Source organism: Rhinolophus sinicus, linkage group LG03 (genome assembly GCF_036562045.2).
Source record: "Rhinolophus sinicus isolate RSC01 linkage group LG03, ASM3656204v1, whole genome shotgun sequence".
Classification (NCBI taxonomy): domain Eukaryota; kingdom Metazoa; phylum Chordata; class Mammalia; order Chiroptera; family Rhinolophidae; genus Rhinolophus; species Rhinolophus sinicus.
Window position 1 is genome coordinate 14,266,356 of NC_133753.1, and position 21,079 is coordinate 14,287,434.

The 21,079-nt window shown below is 35.7% G+C and overlaps 2 long non-coding RNA genes across 2 annotated transcripts in view; one reads left to right on the forward strand and one right to left on the reverse strand.

Annotated features, from left to right (window-relative positions):
* LOC141570518 (uncharacterized) overlaps positions 1-21,079 on the forward strand; it is a 245,798-nt gene that overhangs the window by 119,932 nt on the left and 104,787 nt on the right. The window lies entirely within an intron of this gene.
* Positions 15,384-20,458, reverse strand: LOC141570812 (uncharacterized). The gene is made up of 3 exons (XR_012495265.1): positions 20,392-20,458; positions 20,065-20,142; positions 15,384-17,620 (listed from the first exon to the last, which is right to left on the reverse strand). It is a non-coding gene; the product is annotated as an uncharacterized LOC141570812 (long non-coding RNA).

Below are 21,079 nucleotides of genomic sequence, written 5' to 3' on the forward strand. Positions count from 1 at the left end.
TTCTGTCTCCAAATCTCTTTCCCTAGAACTGCAAGGGAAGGACTGCAATTCTCCAATATTTGCTTTCCAAGTGATTGCAGGCAAAACTTGTATTATGTTTTGCCATTGCATTACATGGATCATCATTCTGCCAGAATGAGTTTTCTCAGTTTCATCTCTCTTCACTCTGTCAATGCCACATATTTCAGTATTTGTCCGTAGTGTGTGTTTATCCTGGTGCTGACTTGATATTCATCTGGAGAGACTAGGTCATGTTGTAGTAGCAGACAACTCCAAAATCTCAGTGGCTCAACATAAAACTGTTTATATCTTATTTGCACACATTTCACTATGAGCCCAGGTGACTCTAGAGCAACTGACCTCTATGAAAGGATTTATCAGTGAGTGCTCCTTCAATCTTTTGGCTCTACCATCTTAACATGAGTCTTTCTCAAAATCACTGTGGCAAGGGATGAAAAGACTGGACAGTTCTGCACTGGCAATTAAATGCTATGTCTCAAGCATGATTTAAACAACTACCATTAACAACCCATGGTCTCAACTAGCCATAGGCTCCACTCAACTCGGGGTTACCAGGACCTATGTGTTCAGGCTAGAATTTCTTGGAATTGTGCTCAGACCTCTAGGTAGGGAGTGCTGCTTATCTCTAGATGGTATTTCAGGAGCTTGAGAAAGCGTCCTACAAAGCATGTGGTCATGTTTTGAGGAGGGTGGACTAGCTGGCTTTCTCTGGTATGACTGGGAAGCACTTAAATGAGGCTGTGATGGCAGCACCAAAGAAAGCTGATGGTTGGAGCCAACACCCATTAATGGAGCATCATTGACAGAAACAGTAAACAAACAAGGAAACACAAAAATAAATAGAGGGCAGCCCTGTTTTTTCCCCTTCTCCTATCTTCCATGTTCCCTCTAATAATATCTACTGGAAGAACCTAAAAGTAAGCCAGTTAGCAAGGATGTCTGGTATACGTAGTTTACAGAATTCTAATGTTAGCTTTACAAAGGAAAATCAAGAAAAGGGAATTTGGACATGAAATAGGGTTATAGTCAGGTAAATTACATAGTTTGCCTTTTCCGCAGCTCCACAAATTTACACATCATCCTACATGTATTTGACTTTTCATGCAACAAAGTGAAGACTTCTTCTGCCTGGTAAGAGTCAACTATCATTGGACAAATGGAGATGCTCTCACTTTCTCTCTACATAGGGTAGAAACAAAATCACAAAGTGAGGTCAATTTATCTTTTAGTTCAGTCGTAAAGTTACTTGAATATTCTTTAACCTTAACATTAAATTATGAAGATAAGTATGTTCGACCAACTATTCTTATATAAAATTATAAGCAACAAAGTTAAAAAAGGGAAAATTAGTATACTGCATATGCTAATCCATTTGAGGCATTCTCCACAGTTTGTGTGACATTACAGTGAGTATATGTGTGTAGTTACTATACTCTTCATATTTGTATCATTTCTGTGCCTAATCATGAGGTTATAGTGTCTTTTTAAACTTTTTTTTTTTAACTGTTCATTCCATATTGCCTTTGTCCTTCATCTCCATTTGTATTGGTTCTTTACTTGGTGGAATGGCTAAACCACTATTCCTAGAGTGTCTATGTCTTCGGTAGACATGTTTTTATTGGGTTAGTTTTCCACTAACTTTTACTACTGAGACATGGGAATACTAAGAGTCACCCCAGAAAATCCCCTGGACTCTAAACATGGATTCTCCTGACCACACAGTGTAGTACCAACCCAATTTCCCCTTGATAAACAGGGTCAATCTTCCAGCCAATGTAGTAATCCCTGTTGATACAGTAGCATGAGAAACTCAAAATTATAAGGTGGTGATCTCATCCTTCACCTCCAAGGAATTGTTGTATCCCCTGATGACAGCATTGTGCCCTTAAGCACTAAGGAAGTCTAACCAACAGAATCCAAAGTTTCCAGGAAAAAAGAAAAATTTGCAAGGAGATTATTGCTGTGTATTCTTTCCACACTATCAAGCAATTCTTCGTTCTCAGTAGACACTGACTGGGTATCCTACAATTTAACTCAATCTTTACACTGTCTACCTGGAGAGGGTCAGATTCCATAGGTTAAGGGCTCAGCCCTACAAGACCACTCCCCTGTTTCCTTCACGACTTCAGACGTCAATTGCAAGTCCAGGTTGTCATCTATACTTCTGATCGACTGGTGGTAGATGGGAGGTTCCCGCAACCCCCTCTGTGAGTTTGATTAAGTTGATAGAGTAGTTCATAGAATTCAGAGAAACATTTTATTTACTAGGCTACTAATTTATCATAAAAGAATATCAGGATACTAGTTTATTATAAAAGAATATCATTTAGGAACAGTCAGATGGAAGAGACACATAAGGCAAGGCATGTAGGAAGGGACATGGACCTTCCATACTCTCTGTGGGTGAACAGCTCTTGCAGCATCTCCACGCGCTCACCAACACAGAAGCTCTCCAAATTCCACCCTTTTGGTTTTTATGGAGGCTTTACTACAGAGGCATGAGTAATTAAACCGTTGGCTGTTGGCAACTGATTCAACTTCCAGCCCCTCTCCCATCCCTGGAAGTCAAGGGAGTGGGATTGAAAGCTAATCCTGTGCTTGGTTTCCCTGGCAACCTACCTCCATTTTTAAGTGAGGTCCAAAATTCACTTCACTTACATAATATCAGGTGTGGTTGAAAGGGGTTTGTAATAAATATCAAGATATCTTTGTCTTATCACTTAGGAAATTACAAGGACTTTAAAAGCATTGTGCTAGGAACAGGGACAGAGATAAAATGTATATTTCTTATTATAAATCACTATATCACAATTATTAAGTAAGAGTGAAGGAAGCCACTTCTACTTCCACCAATTGGTTCCTCTAATTATATATCCTAGCTATGGGAAAAATAGCAACGTTACATTGATAGGCAACCCATCCCCTAAAATATTATGCTAACTTTTCAGTGTCTTTTATCCACACTAGCATTGTATCTGAGTCTTCACTAAGCCATTTCATCACTGTATCAGGTCAACTGCTTCTGGGTGATGAGATACATGGTAATACCAGTAAATTCTGTGGGCATGAGTCCATTCATTGTCATGCTTCTGTGTTGATCTGAGTTTCTTTGTCAGAAGCAATTTTGTGGGAGATGTCATGACGATAAGTAAAATATTTTATAAGTCTATAGGCTGGCAGAAGAATTGTGGGCAAGGAAGTCAAATGCATATCCAGAATGCATATTTATTCTAGTAAAGAAAGAAGTTGTTGCCACTTCCACGATGAAAGAATCCAGCAAATTAGTCTGTCACTGGGGGGGGGGGGCGGGGGGCGGAACTGGCTTGTCCCACATGGGGAATGGTGTCATCAGGGAGGCCTCAGTGTCTGTGTCTGCTATGGTTACTATTGGCAGTCACTGGAGCCCAGAGCAAAATTAGTCTTGATAAGGAAAAGTCAATGTTTTTGACTCAATTACATTCTTATTAGTCACCTACTGGTATATTATGTACATATTCTTCTATGTCTTAATTCTATAAAAACAAATTAATTGAACATGTTATTTGTAATGGACATTGAGTCTGTTTTTATGGCGTGTTTTCTTTGTGAGTAAAGAATGACATCAGTTTGAGTAAGCTGTAAGCTTGCTTTCTGATCAAATCAGTTCTATCTTTGAATTGAATATAAAACAATCTCTTTTACAGTCTGGGCTTCTAGGAAAACTATAGTACTGGTAGTCTTAATTATTGGCTGCTGTGAGCCTTTACCACTTACAATTTTATTCACTTATATCGAATTAGATTTGGAATTTTTATTCTATTTTGCCCCTTTCATTAGAAACACTATGATTGAGGTTTAACTAAATCAGCTTCAGGCTGTACCAGGCAAAGTCGAATTGACTTTGCACAGCTTGGCTTCTTCAAGTCTTTGGATAATTAGTTATGAACAGCTAGTTCCTGGGGCTTGTGGTCCATCAGGCTATTTTTAAATGTACTCATGTGTCAAATGAAAACACCATGAGGCATAGCCCATGCATTGCCTTCCACCATTTTGACTTTCCCTTGGCTTTTAAAATAAACTCCAAATCCATCTTCTATAGAAATAATTCCTAAAGAAATTTCTACTACTTAAGGCATTTTGTGTGCTTTACATGTAACTAATTTAGGATCTTTGTATATATGTACTGATTATTTTTCTTGTTCATTCCTGTTCTTATGTTTATTCTGCTTCTCTCACCACCCCTCCTAATTCTAGATTCTTTATCTATTTAGTTATTTACTATTACGTGAGCTCTCAAGGGCAAGATTTTGACTATATAAAGGTGGTACTGAAGCAAACACCATCAGCTTCAAAATCAGTCATATTTGCAATGTAGATCTTCAGTTACCTTATATCACATGACTAAATATTTGTCAAAAGAAATAAACCTTTAATGATGGACTATCATACGAGTACATTATCATTTTGCATAATTTTTAAATAGAGTCCTCTACAAATTTATCACAGGAGATTTATAGCTACCACATTTCTCCTAAAATAAGACCTAGCTGGACAATCAACTCGAATGCATCTTTTGGAACAAAAATTAATAAAAGACCCGGTCTTATCTTATTTTACTAAAAGACTGGGTATATATAATATATGATATGATATGATATGATATGATATGATATGATATAATATAATATAATATAATATAATATAATATAATATAATATAACAATACCGGATCTGACATTAATTTTTGCTCCAAAAAATGCATTAGAGCTGATTGTCCAGCTAGGTCTTATTTTCAGGGAAACAGGGTATCTATTCACATAATTGATAGGCGTCAGTATTATCAATTATGTTTGAACTTTATATGTATCTTCATATTTATTATTCTTTCTGATTCTTTGCACAGACTTTTTTTTCATAGTAGGCACTCATCCAACATTTGTCAAATATACAGTAACATACATTTTCCTAAAGTTCCACTTAATTTCAAAAATTACATTGATAGGTTTCACATTCTTCTCAACTGATTACCCAACCCTTCAAAACAAGCAAGCAAGCAAGCAAGCAAACTAACAAAACCTGCTTTGAGTACATTACTTCTCACATAAGAATTGTGGGAAGGGGCAAGGTATTATCAGGACATTTCCAAGAAAATATTATATATGGAAATGAAGAATACCCACTTTCTGGTGCTAATCTGATAACACAAAAGAAAAGTCAAGTGGGAGAAAAGTGTCTCTCCCAGATTTTGAACTCACATCTTTGAGGCATTTGCCAACAAAATATTGATATTCTTTTGATGGGATGATCTCACCTAGGCAGGCTCCCAGGAACCTTGCTTGCCTAACATAATATGGGACATAAATACCTAGTCCAGGTGGTCTAGGAAAGGTGTCAAGAAGAAGGTTTAGACCCACTGTTGCAGGTTTCCATCTTATAGCATATAACTGCCATTGCATCTACTCTTGCAATCTTATTCCTCTCCCATTTCCAGACGTTATTTCAGGTGGACTCAGAAATTGGTAAAAAGGTTTCTGATAACAGAGACTATAAGTCTATATATACCATATATTTTCATATTGATTTTATATAATTGAGCCTTTTATCATACACTGTTGTCTTGTATTTTCTTTTGCTGTCTTATTGTACCAATAAAACTACAAACTGATTGAATACACCAAACTTGGTTTATATATTTTTTGATGGGTGGTTCTTTCTCCACCTCTATTTCTGAGTTATTATAAGCTGGTTTCAGTTGTTAATAAGAAATTAAAAAAACACACGTTGTTAATTATCTTTAGTCTAAGAGTTCTTTAAGGGAGGTATTATGTTTTATTCATCTTTGTATCTCCAGAGCTTATTATGGGCCTATTGTACATCTTACATGCTTAACACACACCCTTTGAATAACAGGAGAAGTAAACAAGTGGATGGATGGATGTCTAACATTAGTACTATTGTGGACTGTCAAAGACCGTCATGATAATAAATGCATGGTAATGACAATTACATAGAACCTAGCCTTCCAGAGCTCTGCAATGACAAACTTGAATCTTGGTCTCCACTACTATCTGTCTTGAATAAAGACAATTGATGATGGGCTGTGTTTCTGTCAATATGTGGTTATAATCTTGGCCTTGGTCTGCTGGGATTAGACAGGAGTAGGAAGGACTTAAGTTTCTGCCCTAAACAAAAGAAAGACTGTATATAAGATGAAAAGAGAAAGACATGTCCGTGCAGAGATTGGAATTGTGGGACAGGTAAGGAGCTGTCTCTTCTATTCATTAACATATTGGTCTGGGCAGCTCAGAGTGAATTACAGGGAGTAGTGTGGGGGGATATATAATAAGTATTGGCCGTCATAACATTGAGCTAGTGGCTCTCCTGCTGTCCTTTGGAATTTTTGTTTGAAATCACAGAGGTTCCTTCAGCATGTAAGAGTGTCTGTTTTATAGGGGAATGGCTATTAATGAATGTCCTGGTCACACTAATAATAGTGACAGAATTCACTGATTCTTTATTCCACATTTTAAGACAATGTACTCATCTCTTCGAATGCCTAAGAAATTGTGAAATATTATTACTGCTGGCCACGTTAATGAGACCAAAATATTTACAATGGTTTTGGCTGTGTTTTTTTTCACATTAGGTGACATGCTCAGAGTCACCCTAGAATTTGGAAAGTCTACAACTTCCATTCTGACTTTGGTATGCCTACATGTACGATTCACTGGATGCATACAGAAAATTTTAAGCCCGCGGGCAGTAATATGAACTGCCTATGACAACGATTTTAATACCTATTTTCAGTTTTTCCTCATTTGTTTTCCTTCTATTTATACCACTGTAATCCCCAACAAGCCATACTTGTCTCTCATATTATTTATTCTTTCAATATAGGGGACAATTACATATAATTAGTTGGATGACACTACTCATTTGCTGGTGGAATTTGCTATGAATGCATTTGCTACTTTGGGGAGTTGCCTTCTGTTTCCTGCACCACTGCTCTGATGCTGTTTAGAGAGAGACCTGTTTTTTTTTGTTTGTTTGTTTTTTTCTCCCCTCCTTATTTATTGCTTCATCGGTCCGAGACAGGAAGCAAGCATATGAAAATCAGTATGCAACAGCCTGTGAATAACTATCACAGGAGGCAGAAAAAGAATTGCATACCAATTAAAAAACAAACACCCAAATAGGCACAAGGTAAGCTTTCAACGACATATTTGTGGGTGAAGAAATCTAGGTGAATTTGTCAGTCTCTTGTGATATTTTATAGGAACCATCATTTGATGCCTTGGAAAATATAATTCATGTAGCATCTTATTTCTCCACCATCCTGTGTTCCACATAATTTGATTTTCCAGATGGCTGAAGGTCACTACCTTGTTACTAATCCTTAAAATAATTAGTATTTACTAAAAAAATAATGATTTTTAAAATTATATTGGTCTTTATCCTGCCTTCTTAAACAGAGGTTACAGAACATAATTGTACTTGCTGTGAAATTCTCAAAAACATGATCTTAAGCCAAGCTATGCCCATAGGAAAGACTCTGACCCATTAGGGCTTGAGGAATTAGAATTAATGATCCAATATTTCTGGAGTTAGATCCATGTGGCAGCCTCTCTATACGAAGAAATCTCTTTAAAAAGTTGGCGATAGCCTGCCTTGGAGAGCTGCTGTTTAAGCCAGTAGGCTGTTTGGGGGCATAGCTATCCATCTTGCCATCCTGCAAGCATGCAATCTCATATATGCTGATCTCTCCTGAGTGCTTATCTTGGTCACCTTCCTGATTTATTTCCATCCCAGGTTTCTGTGCCTTTGGATTCCTTTGCCCATAGCTCCTTTAGCTTGTGGTCATATTTATCCTTGACCTCCTGGGCTGACTTCTTGACTTAAACACAGTAATCTCACCTTACCCTCTCTATGAATTGGGTCTCTAATATACTTTAGATGAGGTTATTCTAATTGCTTATAATTAGAATATAATTGCTTATCATTCATTCCATTTTAACGTTGGTAACGTGACAGCTTTTAAAGGATCACGAGGGCTTTCTTTCTTATTGAACTGAGTGTGCTATATTCTCCTCTCATCCTTTAGGTCACTCGATGCAATTGACCCCTCCCATAATCTACTACTCCTATTTTACTCAGTTGTTATTGTTTGTCAATAACTGACGTTTGACCAGTAGGAAACATTTACTAAAATGTGGAGAAGCACTAGAGTTGTTGAAAGCAATGATTTGTAACAGATGAGGAAATGAGGCACATTAAGAAAAGGAAACTCAAATGCAGTTCAGGGAAACAAAGAGGTTGGTCTGGAGATTCAACTAGAAACCGAGATTAGATCCCAGGATTCCTAATTCACACAAATACTATTTCTGTATTCTGCCATTTTAAAAGATTTCGTTCCCTAACTTCCATCTCCCTCATTCCTACTTTTATACCTTCCTCTGTCTCCTTTGTGACCTCTTTTCTGAGGCCTACCATTATTAGGCTGTTCTCCAAGTTTCCAAATAGATTGTCAGTATATACTCATATATCTGAGGATCACTCACACCAGAGAATTTATGATTTAGGCTTTGGTGTTAACAAATCCCAAATCTGATTTTCCATGTTTTCAATTTGTTGGTCTCCTTTTCTGTATTTGCCACTAGCCCTTTTGTACTAAAATGGCTATACGATTTAGACACAGATTGTTCATGGGAGAACACATTTTTACATATAAACTGATTTTACCAAAATTTGTCATTGAAGCTATGTTTCTAAAGTTTCTACCTGTATGTAACATAAGTTTAACAAATATTTAATGATAATGGTGGCAATACTGTTTTTATCTGAACTTTTTTCCATGGTAGCTTTATAGGTGATTCTATAGGAAATAAAAACAATGAATAAGTTGATTAGTTGTATGTGACTTTTCTGGAGCTTAGGTCCATTTTTGTTGTGGCAGATTAATATTTTTTCCAGTGAATTAACTTTCTGCACTGTGGGGAAAAAAATGACTACATTCCACCCAGCATTCTGTTGGTGTTAAGTCAGTTTCTATAATGCCAGTGGGCTAGACATATTTTCTAAAGGTGTCAATAAATTTCTGCTAAGCAATTTCCCCATTTTTTTTTCCCATCAGAGACAAGAAACTCCAAACAAATCAACATGTGTTTGACGATACTCTCAAAATGCAGAGTAAAATAGAGCAGGTTTAATCCCAGCTTTGCCCTTTGCTTATTGTGTAATCTCAGAAATTTCTTTAATGTCTCTGTGACTTTCTTCTCTTGTTTAGAAAATGTGGACAATACTGATTGTGGGACTTGATTGAGTGAATGCACATGAAATCTGTAACACAGTCGTTTATGGAATGAGAAATCGCCAACTTTTTATTTCCTTTATTTTATACTTTTCTAAGAAACATATAGCAGATAACACTTAACAAATAATAAGCTATTGATTCAATTTGATGTCATAAAATATGACAAAACATGCAAAACACTATGGGAAGAAAATATTTTTTAAATGAATAGGCTGGTTCTTAGCTGTAAGGAGCCTAAAAGCAAAAGTATTTCTGTATTTTCCTAATGCTTTCCTTTTGTAATGGATCCTGGAAACACAGGGTGTTTATTATATTGGTTTCAGCTTCTCACTAGGACTATAATATTTTTCATCATTAACTTATCACTTCTTCCCTCCCATTCGTCTTCCAATTCATGGCCACTTGGCACCATCACAAAATCACTTCTCATAGACATTGTTAAATTTCGTTTTATTTTATGACCACAGACTGTACATCTGTCCGTTGGCCAGATAAGATTGATAAGACCCGGTCTTATTTTACTATAACATAAGACCATGATATGATATGATATGATATGATATGATATGATATGATATGATATGATATGATATGATAATACCTGGCCTTATATTAATTTTTGCTCCAAAAGACGCATTAGAGCTGATTGTCCGGCTAGGTCTTATTTTCGGGGAAACATGGTACCTTTAGTCTGTTACTGGGAAGTAGGAAAGAAATGTGGAGGGCAGAGGACCTGCCTTTATTTCTAGCGATAAAACAACTCAAATTTCCTGTACTCTTAATGGTAAACCTGATGTCTTAGTACCAGTCATTAAGGACAGCCCTTTTCCTGAAGCTAGGGCAGGGAAATATTCAATAATGTATTTCCTGTGTTCCTGCATCTCAATCTGAAAACAGAAAGAAGTTAAACACTTTGTTCAATCATTTATTAAAATGAAAGCAGCATCCTGGGGCTACAGGAACATGGGGAGCCATTGCCATGTTCTATTTATTTTTGGCTTTTGTCAATTGTACATGAAAAAGGCCCTAGTGTGCAGTCCCTTCCTGCTGACATTTCCACTAGGTAATTTACCTTTTGCTCCACTCTTTTTGGAAAATCCTCCAGTTATTTTGTGAGAGAAACAATAGGTACCTTTGCTTCAGTGAACTTTTTCTGGAGTTTAATGACCTGCTCTGACTAGACGCAGCCTCCTCGCTCTTGTAAGAAATAAAATGTTATTACTAATACCCCTTTGCTTAGCAATTGCTTCCCAAGGCTCAGTTTATTTCAGCTTTGCATCATTCTGTACCAGCTTCTCTCATTTTTCCTTTTCTGTGGATGACAGACATATCTGGAAGGATTTATTAGCAGTCAGTATAGCATTGTTGATGAGCTTAAGGGGTACAAAGTGGGGCAGTGTATATTTTAATTGTACAATTACCGTGTGCTAGATTTATGAGCATGAATTTCCCTTACCTAAGTCTCAGTTTCTCTACCTGAAAATGAGGAAAATGAGTACTTGCATTATATGCCTCGGAACGGGGGGATTAAGTGAGATAATGTAAGTAGAAGAGTTGGCATAGTATTAATGCTTAGTAAATACGAAATATTTGTTGTTTTCAAGATTATTAATAATAAATACTATAATTTTAATCATTATTATAAATAATATAGCACTCTGGTTTGGGGAGTCTGCCAGAAATAAGGCTGGCAACCTCAGTCATTTCCTTCTGCAAAACCCTTACTATCTGAAATTGGGGGAAGAAAGACCGAGAATTTTGGCTGGTGTGCATGTGTGTATATGTAGTGTGTATTTTTTTTTTCACTTAAGTATAACATACATCTATAAGGTCAAATTAGTCATGGATATACAGCTCAATGGATTGTCACAAAACGTGTCTTTGTAACCATCACCCACATCAAGGACTAGAACGTTATCAGCACCTAAGAGGCCCTTCTTGTCCCTTCCTAATCATTGACCCCTGTCTTCCCTGAAGTCATCACTGTCCTAACTTCTAGCACCATATATTATATTTCCCTGATTTTTGAACTATAAGTAAACTGGAATCATACATAATACACATGATATTGCTTCTCTATATTTACTCATATTATAAATGAGGTTCATCTATGCTGTTGTGTGAGGCAGTAGCTTAATTTCACTGTTTTTTTTTTAGTATTCTTTTGCATCATTTATTCAATCTAATGATGATGAATGATTGGACTTTCTCCAGGTTGGAGCTATTTCATATAATGTCCTTTGAACATTCTTGTACCTGCTTTTTTGGTAAACATGTGCTCATATTTCAGTCAACTGTATGACTTGGAATAAAATATTGTATATTTAACCTCAGTGAATCCTGCCAAACTTTTCCAAAGTGGTAGTACCAATTTACCATTTCATTAGCAGTGTGCAAAATTTCCTTTCACCCACGTGGTTGTCTACACTTAGTGTTGTTAGTCTTTTTTATTTTAGCCATTTCCATGGATTATTTTATTATAGTTTTACTTTGCATTTATCTGGTAACTAAATAAGTTAAATTCTTTTTGATATGTTTATTGACTATTTGGGTATCTTGTTTTTTGAATGGTATCTTGTTTGAGTTTCTTGCCCATTGTAAAAATTACATTACCAGCTTTTTCTTTTGTATCTTCAAGAGTTTCTTATATATTCTTCATACAAGCCCTATTTTGATTTATGTATTGCATACTATCTCTTACCACTCTGAGGCTTGCCTTTTTAACTGTCCTAATGTTACCTTTGATGTATGGACATACTTAATTTTGACATAAACCAATATATCCATTTTTCATTTATGTTAGTATTTTTGTGACATATTGAAAAACTATTTCCCATCTCAAGGCTATAAAGATATTCTGCTATCTTCTAGATATTTTATTGTTTTATTTTTTTCACATTTAGAGTTATAACTCATTGGAATTATTTTTGTGCTCATTATGAGGGAGGGGTAAAATGTAATCTTTTTTCCTATATAGATATCCAATTAACCAACACCTTACATCATTTATTACAAACAGTCCTTCCATCACAGCTCTAAAGTGCTATTTTTTGCATATATCAGTTACTTGTATATGGAGGGACTATTGATACATGTCTATCCTTACTTCAATACCAAACTGTTTTAATTAATATTCTTTACAAATTGTGCTATCCAATAGAATGATTCCTCACACATTGTTCTTTTCAAAGACTGTCTTGGTTCTATTTGCCCCTTTGCATTTTAATTTAAAGATATTTAAGTTTGTATATTATGGACATTTTCAAGAATGTGCAGAATTTTAAAACAGGATAATGAACTCCTATGTTAACATTACCCAGCTTTAGCAGTTGTGAACTTATGGTCATTCTTGTTCCATTTACACTCCATTTGTTCTCCACCACCACCAGGTTATCTGGAAGTGAGTTCCACTTGTAAACATTTCCATATTCATCTCTAAGAGAAAAGGAACCTTTTCCCCCTATACCTACAAAAGTATATTATACCTGAAATATTATTTAATATCATCAAATATTTAGTCAATATTCAGACTTACCTGACTACCTCACGTTTAAAAATTGAGTATATTTGAATTAAGATCTAATAATGTTGCTCTATTACAACTAACTGATGCATCTTTAAGTTACTTTTAAACAGGTTCCTCTACCATCAATTTTTTCCTTGCAATTTATTTATTGAAGAAATCATGTTATTTTTTTTCCTTTGGAGTTTTTCCATTGTCTATTTTAAAAAGTTTATTTAAACATAATTTTAGACTTAGAAGAAAGTTACAACAGTAAAATAAGAAATTCCTGTATACTCTTCACCTAAATTGCACAAATATAAACATTTATCACTGTAGCGTTACTATTCTTTCATTTTTTTTCCTTGGTTTCTCTCTCCTCTTTATATTGTTTCTGAAACTTTTGCAAGTAAGGTGCAGACATGATTCCTTTTACCTCAAAATATGTCAAAGTTTATTTTCATACAACATGGAACAATGATCACATTCAGGAAAATATCACTGGTACAATGCTATTATCTAATTGACACAACTTATTCTAGTTTCACCAAGTTCAAGACTAATATTTTATCTGTACTAAAATTCAATCCAGGAGGATATACTGAAGTTAGTTGTCATAGTTCTTTAGTCTTTTTAATCTGAAACACACTGAGATGTTGTTTTTGCCTTTCATGATCTTAGTACTTTTGAAGAGAACTGATCAGTATCAAGAGCAATGAAAGGTCTGAGCTTTTATACCCTAGATGAAAGCTATAAGTTAACTTGCCATAGTTTTGTGGACTTGAACAGAAGACGCAAGATTCCTGGGTCAGAGACAAAAGACTGTTACAGCACAGGAGACAATATGAGCTTCATGTTTGTGTCAGTTCTTCATGGCCCCAATCTCATGGGACAATGCAGAAGAACACTGTGAATACTGGTCAGCAGTGGGCTTGTGTAACAGCTGAGGAAACTCAAACTTAGGGAACCCAAATCTTTTTAAATGGACTACAAGCAAACCTATCCTTTGTTCCAAGGGAGACATAGTCTTTATTATATTGGACAGTAAACAGATCTTCCCCCTTAATCTTGAGTGAGACATTGTCTCTATTTTCCAAGGCTCTTTTCTATAGAAACATCCTTGGAAAGATAGTCCACAACAAAAGACAGTTTGAGTTTTGTCTGAAAAATGTACAGAACTGCAAGAGACACATGGAAATGTGTCTCCCCAAAATATGCACAGCTCTTTTCTTGACTGTTTGCATCTAATAAACCTTTTCATGAGTATACTACTCTGTCAGCCACTCTAATTATAATGTAGCCATAGAGGTGGGCAACAAATCCATTCAATTTGTCTCATACAGTGTTTAATTAAGGCTACCATCAACAGGGTTCCAAGCAGCAGGATGAGGCCAATTTGCAGTATTGACCTCAATCATACCACCTGGGGTCATGGACTGACCCAGGCAGCTGAAACCCCCCCAAAACAACAACAACAACAACAACAACAACAACAATAACAACAAAACCATCAGTCTACCTTATAAAGTCAGGTAGCATTTTCCTTAAATTTTTATATTGACTTTTCCACTTGGTGCAAGGCATGAATCAAGGTATGATAGGATGTATTAACAAGCACACAGACTATACCTTGACCTGCCAAGAGGAAGTCTTGGTCTAGTCTGTCTGTCATTTACAACCATGACCAGTGAGTTTAAGCTGACCTGAATGACTTTCGGGGCTAGGGTCGTTTCATTGATGACTTCATATGAAATAAGGACAGATGTTGTGCCATCTTTTCTAATTGGATGACTCCCACTGTAGGAAAAATTGACAAAAGAGTGCTCATCAATAAAAATTCTATTAAAACTTAGCTATAAAAGATGTTTTAAAAATGAATTTTTTGACAGTTATTCCACCAGTCTTTGTACATGAACATGATTTTACTTGTATCCGACATGAAAAGTACACATTTGTGTGAATTCCTATTTGTGTGCATTCCTATTGATATCATTTTACTTATATATAATTAACCTGGGAAGGCTGGGTTTCTCTTCCGATTTTTCGAAATATTCTCACACTGCAGATTTGATAAGTAGGCTAGTTCTCACAATAATATTGAGTCAATTAAAAACATGAAAAATGCCAAACACACATACTGGTTTTTAGCCTTCTCATTTTATAAGGTGAGAAAAACTTATTGTTGGCGTTGCCCAGAGTCAGCTTGGAAACCTCAAACCTAGGTCGAGTGCAAAAGATATTGTATTACCGTGATTTGGGGGCCTGAATTTCAGAAAGAAAATATAAAAAAATGATTGCAGAAAAGACATAAGCATAAGTCCTAGGTGTGTAAAGACAAAGCTTGAGGTAATATATAAGATAAACACACTTTATTTAACATAAACACTTGGTTATTTTTCATCAAGTAACAAAGAACTTTAAGATCTCTAGCTTTTTCAGAAATTACTTGTTAAAAAATTATTTAGGAGCATACAAAAAAAAGTCACAAAAATGTAAGTCTCTTATGATATTAAAAAAAACACACAAAAAACAAGAAAAATAAACCTGTTATAACAGAAAGTAACCGAATTCTAGTTTTACCTTTTTATACAACTGATATAACATTTTTTCTGTATTAGCAAGCTAGTTCTTCATCTTATGAATAAAACCATAAAAATTGAATCAACTTTGTAAGCATTTTATACATTTTAATGCTTCTTTCATACTCGTTATTTATAAGTATTTTAAATCAAGGTGAACAAACATTACTACCCTTCAAATCTTCTATGTCTTAAAAATGCTGTTTACTATCTTATTTTCACCTACTCCCACAAAGAAGCAATTTTACCTTGACACAATTATACTCTTTTACTCAATAATATATCTATTTTATTTTCACTCATATATTTTTTGCAGCTATTGTGAGGAGCACAGTTCTATCCAAACATAATAGCTACCACTTTTAGCCAAAGCAATTAACTTCTGTTTCCCCACAGCACAGAAAAAGCTGGAGGCAGGTAAGTGACCACACTCAGTTATATCTAAACACTGATCAGAGCAACAGAGATCCAGGAAAGACTGACACGTGAACACACGTTATATATTTCCATTCAGTCACACACGTCTGTTTTACGTTTTTTAAACTGGTAAATGTGAATGTGTATCCCAATGTGACCCAAGGCTGTGTATTCATCCTTTCCAATCTTACCTGTATTCACTTTATAATGTATAAAAACAAGAGGCAAATGTGTATATTTATTATAACTATGCTAGCAGTCCAGAGTTTCTGTCAGAGATATGACAAATTGTTCCTGAGATGTTGCAAGGGGATTGAGTAAATCATTATGATTGATAGCATTATAAGAATTAACCCACTTTTATAAGCCATTACTTATAATTTAAGTATTTGAAAATGTAATTGTTACTCTCATAAATTTTAACACTAATTGAAAACAATGCAAGCTATTTGGAATAGTAAAATTACTTATAGTGCATTTAGTTTGTGCAAATTAATTTTTAATTGGAAAACAAACCCAAAATCTTGAAAAATATTATTCATGTTTTTAATAAGACATATGTTTTAAAAGTAATATTTGTTCAAACATTTACCACAACTAGAAATATTACCTAAAATTTTCCCACGATGTTATATACTAATTAATAAAAAACACTTGTGATTTTTCTTAAAATATTAAAATGTTTTCTGTTCCCACGCTTGTTGTACTAACCTTATATATCTATTTTATTCCATTGCTTCTTAACTTGGGTCAAAACAATCAACACTGTACTTGCAGAAAAATGACAGAACCAACAAATAAATTCAATGGTTAGTTCTTAAAACTAATTGAAACCAATAAACTAATATATAAACTGTTTACTAATATTCAAGAAACTTACTCTCATAAAACAAACAAACAAACAAACAAACAACACTATGACCTGTAGTTTCACAAGTGAATTCTACCAAATTCTAAGGAAGAGATCTTCAATGTCCGTTGCCTTTAAAAAAAACAACAATATTAAAATAAAATGGGCATATAATAAGCTGCATATCTTAAGTGTGCAATTTGAGAAGTTTTGATATGCATATATCATACATATGCCTCACATGCGTGATACGTGTATACACTGTGAAACCATCACCACGATCAAGATAACCGTCACCACAGGTGTCCTTGTACTTGTTGATAATCCAGCTTTCCTGCTCCTCTTTCTATCCCCAGGCAACCACTGATTTGCTGTCTGTCACTAGAGATTAATTAGCATTTCCTGAAACTTTATATAAATGGAATAGTATAATGCATATTCTTTTTTGTTTGCCTTTTTTTTTTTACTCAGTCAAGTTATTTTTAGATGTATACATGTTATTATGTGTATCAATAGTTCATTCCTTGGTGTTGCTGAGTAATATTTGATTGAATGGATTGATCATAATTTATTTGCTTTCATTTCTCTTGAGTAAATGCCCTAGGGGCCATTCCAAGCTTTCTTTCTTTTCCCCATCAAGATATAGGCTAATCATTTCCTCAATACTTGCTCCTTTTTTTGTTTTATAATAAAGTTCTCACCTGGGCATCCTTGACCTAGTTCAAAGAATTTGTGGAGTACAGTAGCTCAGTTCCTTTCAAATGTTTATGTACATAAGAATCACCTGGACATCTTTTTAAAATATAGATTCTGTTTTCATATGTCTGGAGTAGGGCCAGCGATGCTCTATTTTGAACAAGCTCCCAGGTGACGCTGGTGGTGCTGGTGCACACACCAAACTTGGAGTAGCAAGGTTTGGGTTGACTTTCAAACCGGGGTGACCTCCAAAGTCATGTAGAAACCTGTTGGGAATATATAAATTTACAGCAATATACTGAGATCTGCTAAATCAGATCCTGCAGCAAAGTAGAGTTTGTAAGTTTGTACTTTTACAGTACTCTTCTTTTTGGAATCCACAGGGGTCCAGCATGATGCTACAAGGAACTAACCACTAGTGGGGCATGTTCACTGACCAGTCAGAAAGGGTATGGACTATGACAATCAAAGAGGGTCCTCAGGGCCCCTGCTCCCACGGGCATTGCTATTTTCGTTTCTGAATATGGGGAAGTGGGCTGTTCCAGGTGGATCTTGGGAAGACTAGGGGAATCCTTTTATTATTGGCCCTAGCACTCAGAGCAGGGAGTCAGGGAAGCTGTTATTTACTAGGTATTATTGATACATTTCAATATTTTATTAACTGGTTTGACCAGCTTAATTCCGGCTGTATATTGTCGATTTAAGGGTTGGAACATCACAACAAGAAGCAAAGCATTGGTTCCCAAATTTTTGGTGAATCAGGTTGACCAAAGGAGCTTATTAAAAAAGGGAGATATTCACAGGCCAACAGCCCCTAAGATTCCAGGTCAGGTAGTGTGGGGTAGGGCCCAGGAATCTGCACTGTGAACAAATCCCTTAGATGATTTTGATGCATGTTACCCATGACTTAACACCTGAGGATCCCAAGCATGAGCAATGAAGCAGTTTCTTTGGAAAAAAAATATAGTTAAATTAGTTTAGTAGTTGGCAACTGTAAAATAATTAAAATCAGTTGAAAAATACTTTTATGCACCTTCCTTGTAAAATTCTTTAACAGTATCTACCATTTAGTACTGTAACAGAATATTTTCTTTTTACATTTTCTTTTTCAATTACAGTTGACATTCAATATTATGTCGTATTAGTTTCAGGTGTACAGTATAGTGGCTAGACATTTATGAAGTGATCCCCCCAATTAGTCTTGTACCCACCTGGCACCATGCATAGATATTACAGTATCAGTGACTGTATTCCCTATGCTGTACTTTACATCCCTGTAACAATTTTGTGACTACCAATTTTTACTTCTTAATCATTTCACCTTTTCCACTGATTCCCCCCAACCCTCCATTATATATACCCAAGGAAATGGCCCTTTTCTCATTTTTGCTTCTCAGCTTCTGCCTTAACATGTAATGGTCCACTTAAGTATCACTTTTGTGTTAGAGAGTAAGAAAGGCTGCTGAAAATCCTAATGTTTGAAATGGGCTATAGATAAAAACTTTAAGTTCCAGAGATGCTTTTTTAAAAATGTGAATCTAACAGCTTTGAGCCTCTCAGTGAATCAGTGCTCTTCTGAGATTCTTCCTCCCCCTCCCTCAATAACATTCTGGGGCTGTAGTGCGTTTAGGAACACTCTCCTATTTCCAAAGAATTTTGTGCACATTCTTTCTACTGCTTTACCCCTCACTTATCACTTCTCAAAATTCAACGGAGGAATAATCACACCAACATAAAAAAGGGTGCTTGGAAAAAACCCAGCAGATTCAAGCCAGTCTTACCACTCTCACTTGAATGAAAATCTCAGGGGCCCGTGACCCTGCACTTGAGCAAATATTATGGGTAGATCTCACACACAGGAATGTGTGAGGACCCTGGACTTAGCCCTGTGCAGTATAGCTTCTAGGGCCCCCACTCTACCAAATCTCTCTTGAAATCCCTATGGCCAGTCCTTGCCAAATCCCACAGTATCCTTCGCAATCTTCTACCATCCTACCCACAAAACACTCTTTTCTCACTACTGTGAAGAGAATGGCTTTGCTTTTCAAATCTGTATATAATAAAACTGAAGTGGAAGAGGACGTTGGGAAAATAAGAACTCACCCTACCTCCCACCCCCAACTCATGCTTTATGAAGTAAGTGTAACATGAATGGTAGGTCTTCGTGATTGTTAAAGGCTATTTACTATTTTCCTTAAATTTAACGTAACACTCATATCCTTTGGCATCAAACCAGTTCTCTGACCTCAGCCTCATTTGCTGAGTCTTTTATATCTCATCACCTAATCACAGGCATTCTTGGTGATTCTGCCTCACCTTGGGAACTCAGAAAAAGGAGGATACACTATTATTTTCCCAGAAGTTTCCTCCCATGGTTTTTGTCTTAAAATTATTTCCTTCCTATGTCAAGGTTCTGAACTGATGTTTGAGACTAGGAAGAAAATCTCTTCTTTCCTTTGAGGAAAGTGTCCCCAATTCTTTTTCACCATCACTGGGGCTGCCTTACTTGGTCTTGACCTTTAAACTTTGGCTTGATGCATTATTTGTCACCAATCTGCAGCCTCTTATTTTTCTCACTAGTTATATAACTGCTGCAGAAGATAGCTTATACTCTGTGAAAGCCACATTCCTATAAAGCTTTATTATTTTAAGCTTTCTTAATATGAAATTCTCTGAAATATTATTTTCAAATTCTATTTCGGCCACATACCAATCTTGTTTTCCAGCTTTGCTTTTGTTCCTTTGCTTCACTCTGGCTTTCTGGTATCTCACTTGCCCTGAGCACATTCTACAAAGGAATAAATGGTTTTATGATTAAAGTCGAAAGGGTCTCAGATCTCCTCAGAAATATTCTGAATTTTACGCATTTCATCTCACTGCAAGATCTGATATTTTCTCAAATGTTCAGTTACTTATTTCAAAGTCTGTGATGTCTTGATGTATGTGTATGTTAGTTTCCCTCCCCCCCGCCCCGTTTCCCATTTGCATCCTTTGCAAATTGCATGCACAGCCCAGAACTAAGAAACACACTCCCTACCTGAGAGAAGAGGTGGCAGCTTCTATCAGGCTGACAAATGATTACTTCTGAGCGTGACCTGTACCTACCAGTGGTTTCAAAAATAAATGACTGTCAGAAATTTTTATAATTAAATGAAATGTCCACAAGTTGTTCTAAGGCATGTGATTATAACAACTGACCACTAAGTCTTTTAAAAGTCTGTAAAAGTATGGTGTAGAAGTTCTTACTTGAGGAAGAGATTTCTGCCTGCAGGTCTGTGGATAAACTTAACTTCCCACAAAATCATTTCTAAACACATCTTTGACATACAGCAAGAAAATAAAATTTTTAAAAATGACTGTATCCTACTCCATGAATAGCAAGAAAAGTCTGAAAACTGATACATCAAAGCTGCACAAACAACAAAATGATAACACTTTGGTCTGCTCAGTGAACAAAATTACCTATGATATAGTTTTCCTGCCCTTCTAACTAGAACAGCAAAATCTAAATGTTTTCCAGATAAACTGACAAGTTCTGAAATGGATTTTTCCTTTGGTGGGTAGAAGTGGGAAGCAGAGAACAGTGACTTGCTTGCTTTTCTATTTATATTAAGGCTATTTTTAATCATGCAGTATAGGGCTCATAACATAATATCTTTTCTCTTTTTCTTATCTAAAGCCTACCTCACTCTACTCTTAAAGGGCAGTGTTAGAAATCTTGGAAA